The 12,645-nt window shown below is 40.7% G+C and overlaps 1 protein-coding gene across 9 annotated transcripts in view; it reads right to left on the reverse strand.

The window, feature by feature from the left end:
- Positions 1 to 12,645, reverse strand: part of PALM2AKAP2 (PALM2 and AKAP2 fusion) — a 504,955-nt gene that overhangs the window by 360,570 nt on the left and 131,740 nt on the right. The gene's annotated exons all lie outside the window — the stretch shown is intronic.

Raw genomic sequence — 12,645 nt, forward strand, 5'->3', positions numbered from 1 at the left:
AGCTTAGTAAAACACATTGTGTGAATATGAGATAATATCACAATATGGCCCTCTGAAAGCCAACCTAACACCAAATGGAAGTGCCAGGAGTTCAGGAAGAATGTTTGAACCGTTGGGCACTCGGAATAGAGAGAATATCATGTCTCCCACCATTCCTAGTACACATGGAGAGAACAGGGATATTGTGGGGAAAAAGAACAAGAAATTTTTGAGTTGGTGAGGCCAAAATCTATATCCCAGTTCACAGACTTATCAGTTGTGTGGCTTTGGGAAAGTCAATCACTCTGGGCCCATGTAAAGGTTTGTTTGAATGGCCCTCTTTGGAGGTAAAATGTAGAACACTTTTCTTTTCCTAGCAACTGTTCTCTGTTGATTTGCCTGCATAGCTGACTCCCTTAAAGGTAAATCAGTCAGATCGCTGATCAATCAGTCAGATTGCTTTCCAGGAATTCTGTTTTTATAAGTGGAACATTTCTAAATGCTGCTTTCCAATTGTTCAATGATAGCATAATAGAAATACAGTGGATGCTCGTATGTTGACCTTTTACCCTGAGACATTGTTAAATTTGCTGTGTTACTTTTTTGTAGATTTCTTAATTTTCTTTAAAAACAACCATTATTCTGTGAAGAAAGACAGTTTAATTCCTCTTTTCCTAGCCATATGTCTTTTATTTCTGATCTTTCTTCAAAAATGGTGCATACATCAGCAAGTCCTCAGTGGCAGCTGCTGTTTCTCCAAACTATAAATTCTCAGCAATAGGCTCTGGGGCAATTGTAAGAAAATGGGAGGAAGATCCCACTTGACAACTTACCCCACTGTATCCTTATCTTTAAAACGCAAATAGTGATTCTACCTCCCAGGTAGGCTGTGAGAAAAATACAAGATTATAATGTAAAGAAATGCATGACTAATGCAGTCTATTGCATATAGTTGGTGCTTAATAAATTTGTTTTTGGCAATACTGGTGTCAGGAACACTCTTGGTTTCAAGGCCAACTATATAGTGATTGTGCTTCTTGCCATCTGGAAGACACAATCAAGATTTTCCATACTGAGGCACCAATGCCATGTTAGGCAAGCTGGGGTCCCTCTCCCCACTCTCAGACTTTTTTGGTTCCAACACCTAAAACTTGTAAAGGTTTTGAGAAAACATGGAATAAAACCTTAAAACTGGATGGAGACTATCCACTTTCAGATTAGCAATAATGTTTGAATGGAGATCTTTAATTTGGTTCATTGAAAGCACACACTTTGGAACCCTATGGGTTTTTACCCTATGGGTAAACTGCTTATAGTTTTGCTAAATAATGTCGAGCCAAAATTCACTAATTATAGTGTGTGTTAACTAGTTATTACACTTAACTAGCTATTATTCTCGTTGGATCATCAATTACTCTTACTATGAGGTCAGTAAATGCACGTAGCTAAAATTAGCAGAGCCCATTTTTAGTCCTGGTCCTGTTTTCCTTCAACATTTCATTCTTATGTACCTGGCTTACTTCTTTTTGTCTATGGCAGGATTCCGGGCAAGCTTCGTTTCAGTTTACAGTGACTGCTGCTGCTGCTGTCTCTCACATTTCATTCACCTCTGCCTCTTTTCAGATGCATGCTTGGCAGAGGAAGGGACACTTCTTGGCAGAATCAAGCCAGACCTCACTCTCAACCACATGGTCATAGAGTCAGTGAGTTGAAGCTGTGCTGTCACAGGACAAATGGATACACTGATCACTCCTTTCTAGTTGTGATGACCACTCAGGCTACCCTGGATGTTGGTCCTGTATGTTGGTCATACTGACCACCAGTTCTTAGGTCTTTGCCACCACATCTCTGTAAGCCATTCTGATCGGGTGGTTCCCAGGACCCCTTTGATGCCTTCTGTCCAGAACAGTGATCCCTAACCTTCCTCTTGTTTCTCTTAGGATTTAGGATGGGAAAGAATGTTTCTGGGCAAAGACCTTCCCAAACGATGTCTCCCAGGAGATTAAAAGAGTCTTTGGCTATGTTGTCTTCCTAATCAATTTTCAAATGCTTTCTAGTTCTCCCACAATGATATTAAAGATTAGAATAGCTAGGCTTGATATGCAAAAGATATGGCTAAACTGGGCAGCTCTTCAAGTCTTTAAGGCTACTTAACTCTTGTCTTTCAGCTGCACATGGGCTGCATTTTCATACCAATATTTTAGATGTGGTCAAGGAGAAAGATGCTTCCTCCAGCCTTCAGAAAAAGGCAGTCAAATCTTTTCAGTTATGAAGTGAATGTGGGTGTGTGTCACTGCCTTCCACTAAAATTGAAGAAAAGGTAACTCATTTTGCTTGGACTACTGTTTGGCTGTGGTGACTGTTATAAAAGTCTTAGAACATCTGGACTATTGTTTGAACATGTCTTCCGATACATTATCAACTCATTCAATTTAAATTTAAAAGATCGATTGCTCTCATGTTTACAGTCACTATAGAAAAAAAAGAGATTCCTTTTGCAGAGTGTATTTATACATGCATTCACGAATGTATATGTGTTTACAAGCATCTGCCCCCTCAAAGGACCAGACCACTGGGACTCATTTTCCATATAGATAAATAAAGGCAAGACAAAAACACAGGGATTTTAACCCTGCTTATACCTTGAAGAAGTCTGATCCTAGATGCTGGGATGATTGGTGATTTGCCAGATTCCAGGAATCATGTGAATTTGGCTCATGGCCCTCGAGTAGGCCACTTTCTCGCAGTGGGAAATGACCTCACCATAGACTAAAGATAACCACCGTGGGAGAAACGCCTACTTGGCTTTCTTCTTCACATTTGGCCCCATTCCTTAACATCTGACAGCCAGAGAGATGATGGCCTGTCTTCTGAAGCCTATTGCACACAAACAGAAGGCAAGCCCAAGTTACCATCCTGAAGGGCAGGGAAAGAATGAGTCTTCCTCCTGCTTCTCTTCTTCCTACCGTCAGCATGACAAGGTTCATGAAGGCCAACTTGCCACTGGTGCTTCAGATAAAACGAATAAACATTCCAAAGAAAATCTATTAAGTGAAAATCAGCATCGACACCATCTTCCCCTTTCCCCTGGACACAGAAAGCATCTTCATAAAGGGCAGAGCAGAGTGAAGGGAACAAAGTTCTTAATCATGCAACAGGAATTTCAGTTCAAAATATCATTTGCTTATTCCATACTTGACTTGCTGTGCAACTACAGGCATTTCACTGGGCCTTTCTGTGCCCAATTCTACAGCATTAAAAATGGAAATCCTTGGACTCAGGCCTCATGGCTCCCTGCAGGACATGATTTGAGCTGGGATTATGTCCCATGAAGCTGACTTTAATTGAAACTGAGTAGATGAAGGAAGCCTTTAGAATAACAGCTTCCAACAATCCTCAGACACCACGCTAAGTATGCAAATGGGCACATATGCACGATGTTTCCTTCCTTGCAGAGATCATAAATGATGGTGAGCCCAAGCTATACTTGAGTCTGAGCTCCCAGAGAGCAGGATCAGCATGAACCACACAGGAACTCCAGGGAAAGGCCTGTGGATCTAGTGGCCAAGGCAATAGCCAGAATCTGAGGGCAAGTCTTGCCAGAGTCAAGAGAAGAGCACAGAGGGCTGGCAAGAACATACTCTTTCAACTATGCTTTCAGAACAAGGTTAAGTTCTCATTTACCTCATCTTGATCAAGGTAGTATTTGAAAAAAGAAAATTGCTATTATTTCTCTATATTCTTTGAAAAATAGCTTGGCTCACCAGAGTCTCATACTTGAAAAGCTGTTTTGGTCCCTACATCAATAGAGCAATATATATATATATATATATATATATATATATATATATATATATATATATATATGTTTGTCAAGAAGGTTTCCATCTATTTCTCCAGGGATGGGAATGGTTGAGTTCATTGCAGTAGGGCCTTGTGATTACAGTAGATGGGTCCTCTTTCCATCTGCTGAAAGTACTCTTGGCCACTTTGCAAAATAACCTAAGCTCTTGGGAACACTAACACATTGGAAATTGTAGGAAACTTAGCCTCACTTTTCTTCCTCTGGGGTAATTAGTTGGTTCCAGCACCCATATCCATTACTAAAGATGTCAGTGGCTAAAGGGTATAAAATTAAAATGTCATGGAAACTGTTTGACAAGAACCTCTTGCCTCTTTATACACTCCAAAGAACTCTTCTCTTGATTCCAAGCCATTAAAATTCCTAGACCAGGCTGTCTAGCAGAATTGCCTGCAATGAGGGAAATACTGTAAATCTATGCTATCAACATGGTAGACACTAGCCACATGTGGCTACTGAGCACTTGAAATGTGTCTAGTGTGCCTGAATAACTAAATTTTAATATTATTTAATTGTAATTAATTTAAATTTAAATAGACACATGTGCCTAATGGCCATCTATTAGCACAGTCCTGTTAGGTTAAATATTCAATTTGCAATTTATTCTCCTTTTACTAGCTGCAAGATGCCAGTTATGATAGATTGCTTGTGGTAGTCTAGACTGATTCCCCAGGATACAACTGAAAGGATAAAGAACTGTAAGATTCTTAAAACATTTAAGGCCACTATCTAAAAAGGAGATAATTGAGTAGAAGGGATACCATAAGTAAAATGAAAACAAAATGGACTCTAGACTCTGCCAAGAAAAAGAGAAGAAAGTTGTAATTATGGTCTCTCCCTTGGGCTTTCATTAAGTCAAGGTTAAATCATCTAGAATCTGTTTTAGCTGTTCTTTAATCGAACTACTCAAACATGGCTGTGTCTCCCCTATGCAATGGTGCACTCACCATTGGATGTATACATCGGGGCTACCCAGAACCATCTTCTACTCTCCTACAAGCCTTCTTTTTTGTGGTGCAAAAGAAATTATGATTCTGACTACATGGCAGATGGCAGCAACTTTCCATTCCCTGCAGCATCAAAAGCAAAAATCTTTCCTCCATGCGGTTTCACAATCACTATCTGTGGGAGCAGTAAAAAGGAAAAAGAATCCCCTGATGATTTCCAGATTGATCCCCAAATGATTGTGTTAAATGCTATGATTAAAATTAAGAACAAATTTACATATAGTTAGTTTTCTTCTCTGGGAAATGAAAGAATCACAGGGCTATAAACTGTCAACCTTGAAAGGGACTCAGGCTGGTTCAATGTCATTCCACAAATGAGTAAACGACCTTAGACAATAACTGAAAGCAAAGCAAGGACGAAGGATGAGGGATGAGGAAAGAAAGGCACACTTTTTTTTCTTAAATTCCAGAAAGTTCTTTGTATTATTTTTTTAAAATATAATTTAGTGTCAAGTTAGCTAACATACAGTGTGCTCTTGACTTCAGGAGTAGATTCCCATGATTCGTCGCTTACATACAACACCCAGTGCTCATCCCAACAAGTGCCCTCCTCAATGCCCATCACCCATTTTCCCTCTCTCCCACTCCCCATCAACCCTCAGTTTGTTCTCTGCATTTAAGAGTCTTTTATGGTTGCCTCCCTCTCTGTTTGAAACTATTTTTTCTCCTTCTCTTCCCCCATGGTAAAGAAAGGCACACTTAATGAGTTTCTGCTTTGTACATGCTAGCGTGTGACACATGTGTCACAGCCTCTCTTCTCACCCTGTTTTACCATCAAGTCAAACACGTACTTCACACTCACCATGCAGGATCTACTCACCCTAAAGCATTGCTGACCAGGGCAGAATTTCCTGACACTTCTCTAGGAGAGAGGAAGTAAGAGCTTCCATCATACACCACACTCTGAATAACCTAGCAAAAGGTTCCTTGGCCATTTCTCTTCTCCCCAAGGTCCTCTCTAGCCAAGCCAATGGGAAAACAGACCAGGGGGTATGTTTCCCCTCAACCTTTTCCAGAATGCACCTAAATCACTCTACTCCTGGCTCTCAGCTCCCTCAGACTCCCTGCCTTCTAAATCCCTCCCCCCTTTCTAAACATAGCATCAACCAGAGTGTTCTTTTAAAAACGCTTCAAGAGGTTCCCACCCTACCTAGGATAAAATCCAAACCCCTTGTCCAAGCCTCCCCACATAATCTGGGCCCTGCCCTACCTCCCAGCCCTCTGCTCCTACCATGCATCCCTCACTCTACTCACTCCTGGTCAGTTGATCTCCCTAGAAAATTCAGCAAACACACCTGGCTCATGAGAGAAGGAGGGTCCCTGCACTTCAGCAACCTCTGCCCAGAACACTCTTCAACCCTGAGTTTTGCATGGCTTATTCCATTGACCCAGAGAGAAGCCTTCTCTGAGCATCCTGTCTAGATGGACACCTCCCCCCACCAGCCCTGTTACCCTTTCTGCTCCTGGCATTCTTGAATGCCTTCCCAGGCTTTATTAGTCTTCCTAGCACACTCATCGTTGCAAACATTATTATATTGTTTGCTTATTATCCACCTCCCTCAAACTAAAAGGTAAACTCCATACAATCAGGGTCTTTATCTGTCCTGTTCATTCACATCCCCAATGACCATGTGTTGAAGGAATTAGTGAAAGCATTTAGCTCCATCCTAACTCTTCCAAACTTCCAATCCTGCCATCCATGAATCTAATAAGCAAACAAATGTTTTCTAACCACTATCATCTACCACCCCCTCTTAGATGATAGCAATCAATTATAAATAAAATCTATTTTTTTTCCTAAGGGGTATCTCATTAATCAACACACAAACCTTGTCAGAAAGCTGTTATTATAGGGGCTCCTGGGTGGCTCGGTTGGTTGAGCATCCAACTTCAGCTCAGGTCATGATCTCACAGCTCGTGAGTTCGAGCCCCGCGTTGGGCTCTGTGCTGACAGCTCGGAGTCTGAAGCCTGCTTTGGATTCTGTGCCTCCCTCTTTCTCTGCCCCAACCCGTTCACATTCTGTCTCTGTCTCTCTCAAAAATAAATAAACATTAAAGAATATTTTAAAAGAAGAAAGTTGTTACTATATACGTTGATCATGTGAGGACCTGGTGAGGATATTGTGGGGCTGAGCTGTGCAAGCTGAGCTTCCTAGCTTGATTCCAAAGCTGGTGTTGTTTCCATCACACTATCCTACCCTCCCAGTCTTCTGAAGCAATATACCCAAGAGCTTTGGGGAAAACACAGAGCAGGGAACATATGGAAGGCTCACTGCCCTTACGTGTAAAGTCTTTCACTGCCATTGATCTGTATGTTGGTCTTTGCATCATGTCCAACCTCACACACAATGAAGCAGGTACCTTGAACTCGCTTTGAGGAAGTCTAGTCTTATAGGAGTTTTCCTGTCTAATTGTCCTTTGTGCCAAATGGCTCTTGCTGAAGGCACTAAGGTACTGGGCTTCCCAAATCATAGACCTGGCTGGACATCTGCCCAGGATATCATTTGCAGCACCATCCTCAGTCCCCATCCAGCCCTAAGGCTGGAACAAGAATCAAACCTAAGGTCATCTTATACCTTGACACCTCAGGCCAAAACAAGACAGAGATCTTTGTCTTCTCTCCTGATGCACATTACACCTGTGAATGTGCATACGTGCTGACCCCAAGTGTTAACTCCAACTTTAACTCTCTTTGGAATACATGTAAGAATACAACATGATTAAACCTTGTATCATAACAATTTTTCACAATCTCCAATATGTAGTTACCATTAGTAATAAATGTAACATAACTTGCACCTGAGGTCCACCATGATAAAGGATAATTAGGCAGTCCAATAATGCAAAGGTAAGAATTTCCTAATTTATAATTTCACTTTAATTTAAAAATTCAGTCCACTATTCTTTCTACTGAATACAAAAAAGTACTTGTATTAGGGCCATGAATCCCTTTTTTTCTTTATTTTTAAGAGAGGCAGAAAACGGGAAGGAAAGGATAAAGGTTAGATTTGCTAAAAACTAAGCTACTCCAAGATGTTTAAGAACATTATTTGACACAGAAATGAGAGGAAACGTCCAATATAAGCTGGTTCATTGACGCATCCTTATTAACTCCATTATTCATTAGCAGTAGAGGCACAGATGAGACCATTAGGGGGAAAAAATCAGGAATTAATACACCAATTCCTCTATAATTACTTTAAAATAATTCAGCATAGACAGTGTATGTCTGTATGTATATGTATATATAAGTTAACTTTAATATACACTCTGGGTGTGGTTGGTTATCATCTGCAGTACCTAATGAAAATCCACATTCCAGAAAGGTTGGTTAGCATTCGATGGTCCCTAATAGGAAATCATAGGCAAGCATCTCGGGATAGCGATCTAAATCTGTACCAGATGGTTTGCATCCAGAATGTTACACTTCTTCCTCCCCCTGGGTAAATGATTACTATTTAAGGTATGTGGTTGGTTAGAAAGATCACCGACCTCCCCACCCTTACATAGGTAGGGTGTATAATCTAGTGAGCCCAGTGGCCTGATCTTTGGAAATGAATGAGTCCCCCATTTTCTTTTGTGAAGCATCCAATGAGGATAGAAAAGGGTGATTATTGTTCCTAAAGGACTCTGTATGTATCTACAAACTCTCTGAAAAGGCAATGATTGTGTTTAAAGATATAATGATTTCTGGGATGCCTGGGTGGCTCAGTCAGTTAAGCATCTGACTTTAGCTCAGGTCATGATCTCACCATTCCTGAGTTTGAGCCCCGACACTGACAGCTTAGAGCCTGGAGCCTGCCTCAGAATCTGTGCCTCCCTCTGTCTTTGCCGCTCCCCACTCACATTCTGTCTCTTTCTCTCTCTCTCTCAAAACTAAACATTTTAAAAATTTTTTAAAGAAAAGAAAAATTATCATTGTTTAAAAAAATAAAAAATAAAGATATAATTACTAAAAATTGTCTTAGATTTCTTAAGCCAAATTCGTACTCTCAGGAGTACGCTATTGACAAAAACATGGCAGTTTGCCAAAGACCAACTGTAGAAGAATTTCCCACTTTATCAAACACAGAAGGTTAGTGTATTTTCCTGACCAGTCTTTGATTCACAAGTACTCCTGGTGATGCAGCCCCAGGCAACATTCTAGAATAGGTCGACATTATGCAATAGCCTTATAAAACCAGCAGGGAGGAACCTGCCAACTTCTAGAAATGGTTCATCACCTCACAAAGGTAATTGGCCTAATATAATGCGTATGTTGTATCTCAAGTCCAACTTCTGGCCAATGTCCACAGCAGGACATTTATGAATTGGGATTTTCTTTGCACTTTATGAAAGTCTGTCATTTATTACCTTATGCAAGATTTTACTCATGGATTCCTGCTACGAATTATTAGGTGCTTGACATCTATACCTCCAATCCTTTGTGCAGGCTGTTCCCTTTGATTGTAATTCCTTTCCCCCATCCCTTCTCCCTTCTTTAGCTAAGACCCCCCAGTCATTCTTTGCTACTCAGCTCCAAAATCTCCTCAGCAAGGTGGCTTTTGCCTCTTCAAGGCATTTGTTCACCACTTTAGTGTATTTCTTCATTCAAGAGCTAATTTTTGGATGCCTGCTGTATGCAAACACTGATAGACTCTAAGAACTCAGCAGTGAGCAAGACAGGGGGAATTCATGCATTTTCATTAGTTTGGAAGAAAATCAGGCTTAATATAACCTTAAGACAAAATCATAGCATTCTTCCCCACAAACTTCCACCATAAATTTCCCCTTTTTAGGAAACAAAAGGTGCTTAGGTGCAGAAGTGTATTTTCTGGTACCTCAATTGCACAGAAAGGTTAACAGGTCCTCCAAAGATGCCCAAGCTCTAGCCCCAGAGGACTACCTTGCATTCTGAGTGAAACTGTCTCCTCATGTTTTTGGCAGAATAGCCAAAATGCAGGCACTTTTAACTGACCCTAGTTTAAGCTGAGGTCTATCCTATGGCCCTAAGAACAGAATCACTTTCTGTCTCCTCTGGTAAAGGGCTGACGCAGTAGATTTGATCATATTCATCTCCTCAATCAAAAACCAGCTGTGGAGGAGATCCAGTCTTCCTGACGCCTGTAGCTATACTGGCCTGTTCATGCTGGTGATCACCTGTACTTAACATTTTCAAAGAATTAAGCCCCAGTTTGAAATGTCAGAAAGGTATGTGTCCATTCGAAGTACCCAGCACCTACTCTGGGACACATTAAGTTGGAGGTACCTGCTGGGGGTCCAGGTGGCCACCTCAGGTCAGCAGTAATGTGCATAGAGCATTAATGGAGCCTCCTTCTGGAACGTTTATCAACTGGATGCCTGTCCTTTGATACAAGGACAATCCAATAGCATGAAATATATTGCAGTAAAAAAAAAAAATCTTGAAAGCGTCCTCATAGAAACTAAAAAATTCCAACAGGATTTAAAAAAAAAAAAAAAAGAAGCAGCCAACAGAGACCAAAATAAACCCCTTTAGGCCTACCTCAGTTCAACATGTTAAAATATCCCAAGACCTTTCTGGGCACATATATTATTCAAAGGTCAAAAAATTCCCTGTGCAAATACCTAAAATATCTACAGGATATTTCAGCAAAATGCCACATTAAATTATTTCTCCACTACAGTCTAGGGCTTAGGTTCCAGAATGAGGAAAGGGGGATGGGCCTAACACGCGAGTCACTACATTCAGCCAGCTCTTAGAGGTCTTCACCTTACCAGGAAAAGATCGTTGAATTATTTTTCTGTATATTCTTGAGTTAAAACTTATCCCTTGGATAAGATTATATATCTTTGCATTGGTAACACTAATTAAAACAAGTCTCTATCAAGTAGGGTTTTTGAAGGTACAAGCGAAAGAAAAACTGACCCCGAAAACTTTGACCCCTCAACACTTCAAAGCATAGAGGTAGACTTGCCTTGGGCACAAGTGACTTTAGGGCTCAATTGCTGCCTTTGGGACAAGACTGTTCTCAGCTTCTTCCACCTCTTCTTTCTGTAGGCTGTGATCATTTTCCATCTGCATGTGGTAGCAAGATGGTTGTGACAGCTGTAAGTTTCAAATCCTCTGAAAGCGATTGATGAATGATGAACTATAAGGCAAGACAAGTCACTAAACCTCTCTGTGCCTGTGTCCATATTTGTAAAATGGGGATGTCAATAAAGTATTTCACACAAAGAAATTGCTTAATGAATGGTATGACAATGAATGTTGTTATCAAAACACAGTTCCCTATTAACAATGAAGAACATCCATTTTTCCTGTTAGAGAGTTCTAAAGATATTATAAACTACCAAATCCACAAGAGCTTAATACTCTCTCACTTAGAATAATACCCTTGCTTCTCAAGAAGCTTTGGCCTAACATTTTAATCCGGTAATAAAGGCTGTGGGAGCAAGAGACTCAACAGAGACAGGTTGATCTCTGTGCACATTTGAATTCCTGGATAGAAAACCCTTTACAGGGGCTCACGTAGTCTTTGGCTGGGATGGACCAGGTGGCTGACCTAAAGGGGTAACTTTGAAATATGTGCTTGAATTTTTTTTAAAAGAATACATAGTGCTTTGGGGTAGACCGTGTTCCCACATCAAGGAATGAGTTGACAACCATAAAGCTGGGCCACTGAAAGGAAAAGTGTAGATTTCAAACTTCACTTATTTGCAAGTTGCTTCTGAAGGCTTAGACATTAACTACAGAGCAGTACAAGTACAACCATTTGAAAAAGAGGTTGTGGTTCAAGCCTGTTGCTTTGTTATTCTTCCTTTTGCACCCCAAGCCTTGCCACCAGAAAAATGGCTATTACACATCAAATCTTGAACAAAGACTCATTCTAGATTATCAGCTCTACCTCCCTGACCACTGTCCACCAGCCCCAGAACTCTGTTCTCGGCTCCCTTGAAGAGACAATAAATAAAGTCTCTGGGATTACATACGGGATCATAGAATTTTTGAATGTTGGTAATGGAAGAAACCTTAAAAATGATCTCAATCAACTTCTTCAGTTGACTGGTGAGGAAACTGGAATCTGGGAAAAGTTGAGTGATTTGCTCAGAGTCAAATGATTAAAACTGTAGGATCATCTCATCTCAGGGCTCATTCCAGATCAGTCATAAACATGAAATCTCCTACTGAATTATATTCTTATGCTCATAGCAACCCTGTGAAGTTGACAGGGCAAATACTTTCATAGGAGACTTACGGCATATGCCCAAATAACTTAAACATGTTCACCAGCATGGGTCTGGCAAAGAAAGGGAGAGGAAAAAGGGGGGTTGGAAGGCACAGAGCAAGCAAGCAAGAACGACTTAAACATTGCAAATAAAACATACCCTGTCTGGTTAGCAAGATTACTCATCTGTTAACATAAAATGTCTAGGCTGCGATGAATATACTCCAAAGTGGTCTTTTACTCTCTGCAATGGTTCAGTGAGGTGGGCGGGTGAAATCTCAAGAAACTTCTAGATTGTGTTGTCCAATAAGAAACTGTCTGTGATGATGGAAAGGCTCTAAATCTCACTGCTCAGTACAGTACCTAAAAGCCACACGTGGCTATCAAACACTTGGGACATGGCTAGTGTTACTGAGGAGTGGAATTTTTTATTTTATTTACTTTTAATTAAATTTAACTAGCCACATATGCCTGGTAGCTACCACATTGGACTAGACAGCTCTAGAGGAATAAAGCTGCCCAAAACCTCACTTGACTTAACCTATAAGCTTGTTCTTGGTGGGGGGGTGGGGGGGTGGGGGGGTACCTAAGGTGTGGAATAATGAATGTT

This window comes from Acinonyx jubatus, chromosome D4 (genome assembly GCF_027475565.1).
Source record: "Acinonyx jubatus isolate Ajub_Pintada_27869175 chromosome D4, VMU_Ajub_asm_v1.0, whole genome shotgun sequence".
In the NCBI taxonomy this organism is placed as follows: Eukaryota; Metazoa; Chordata; class Mammalia; order Carnivora; family Felidae; genus Acinonyx; species Acinonyx jubatus.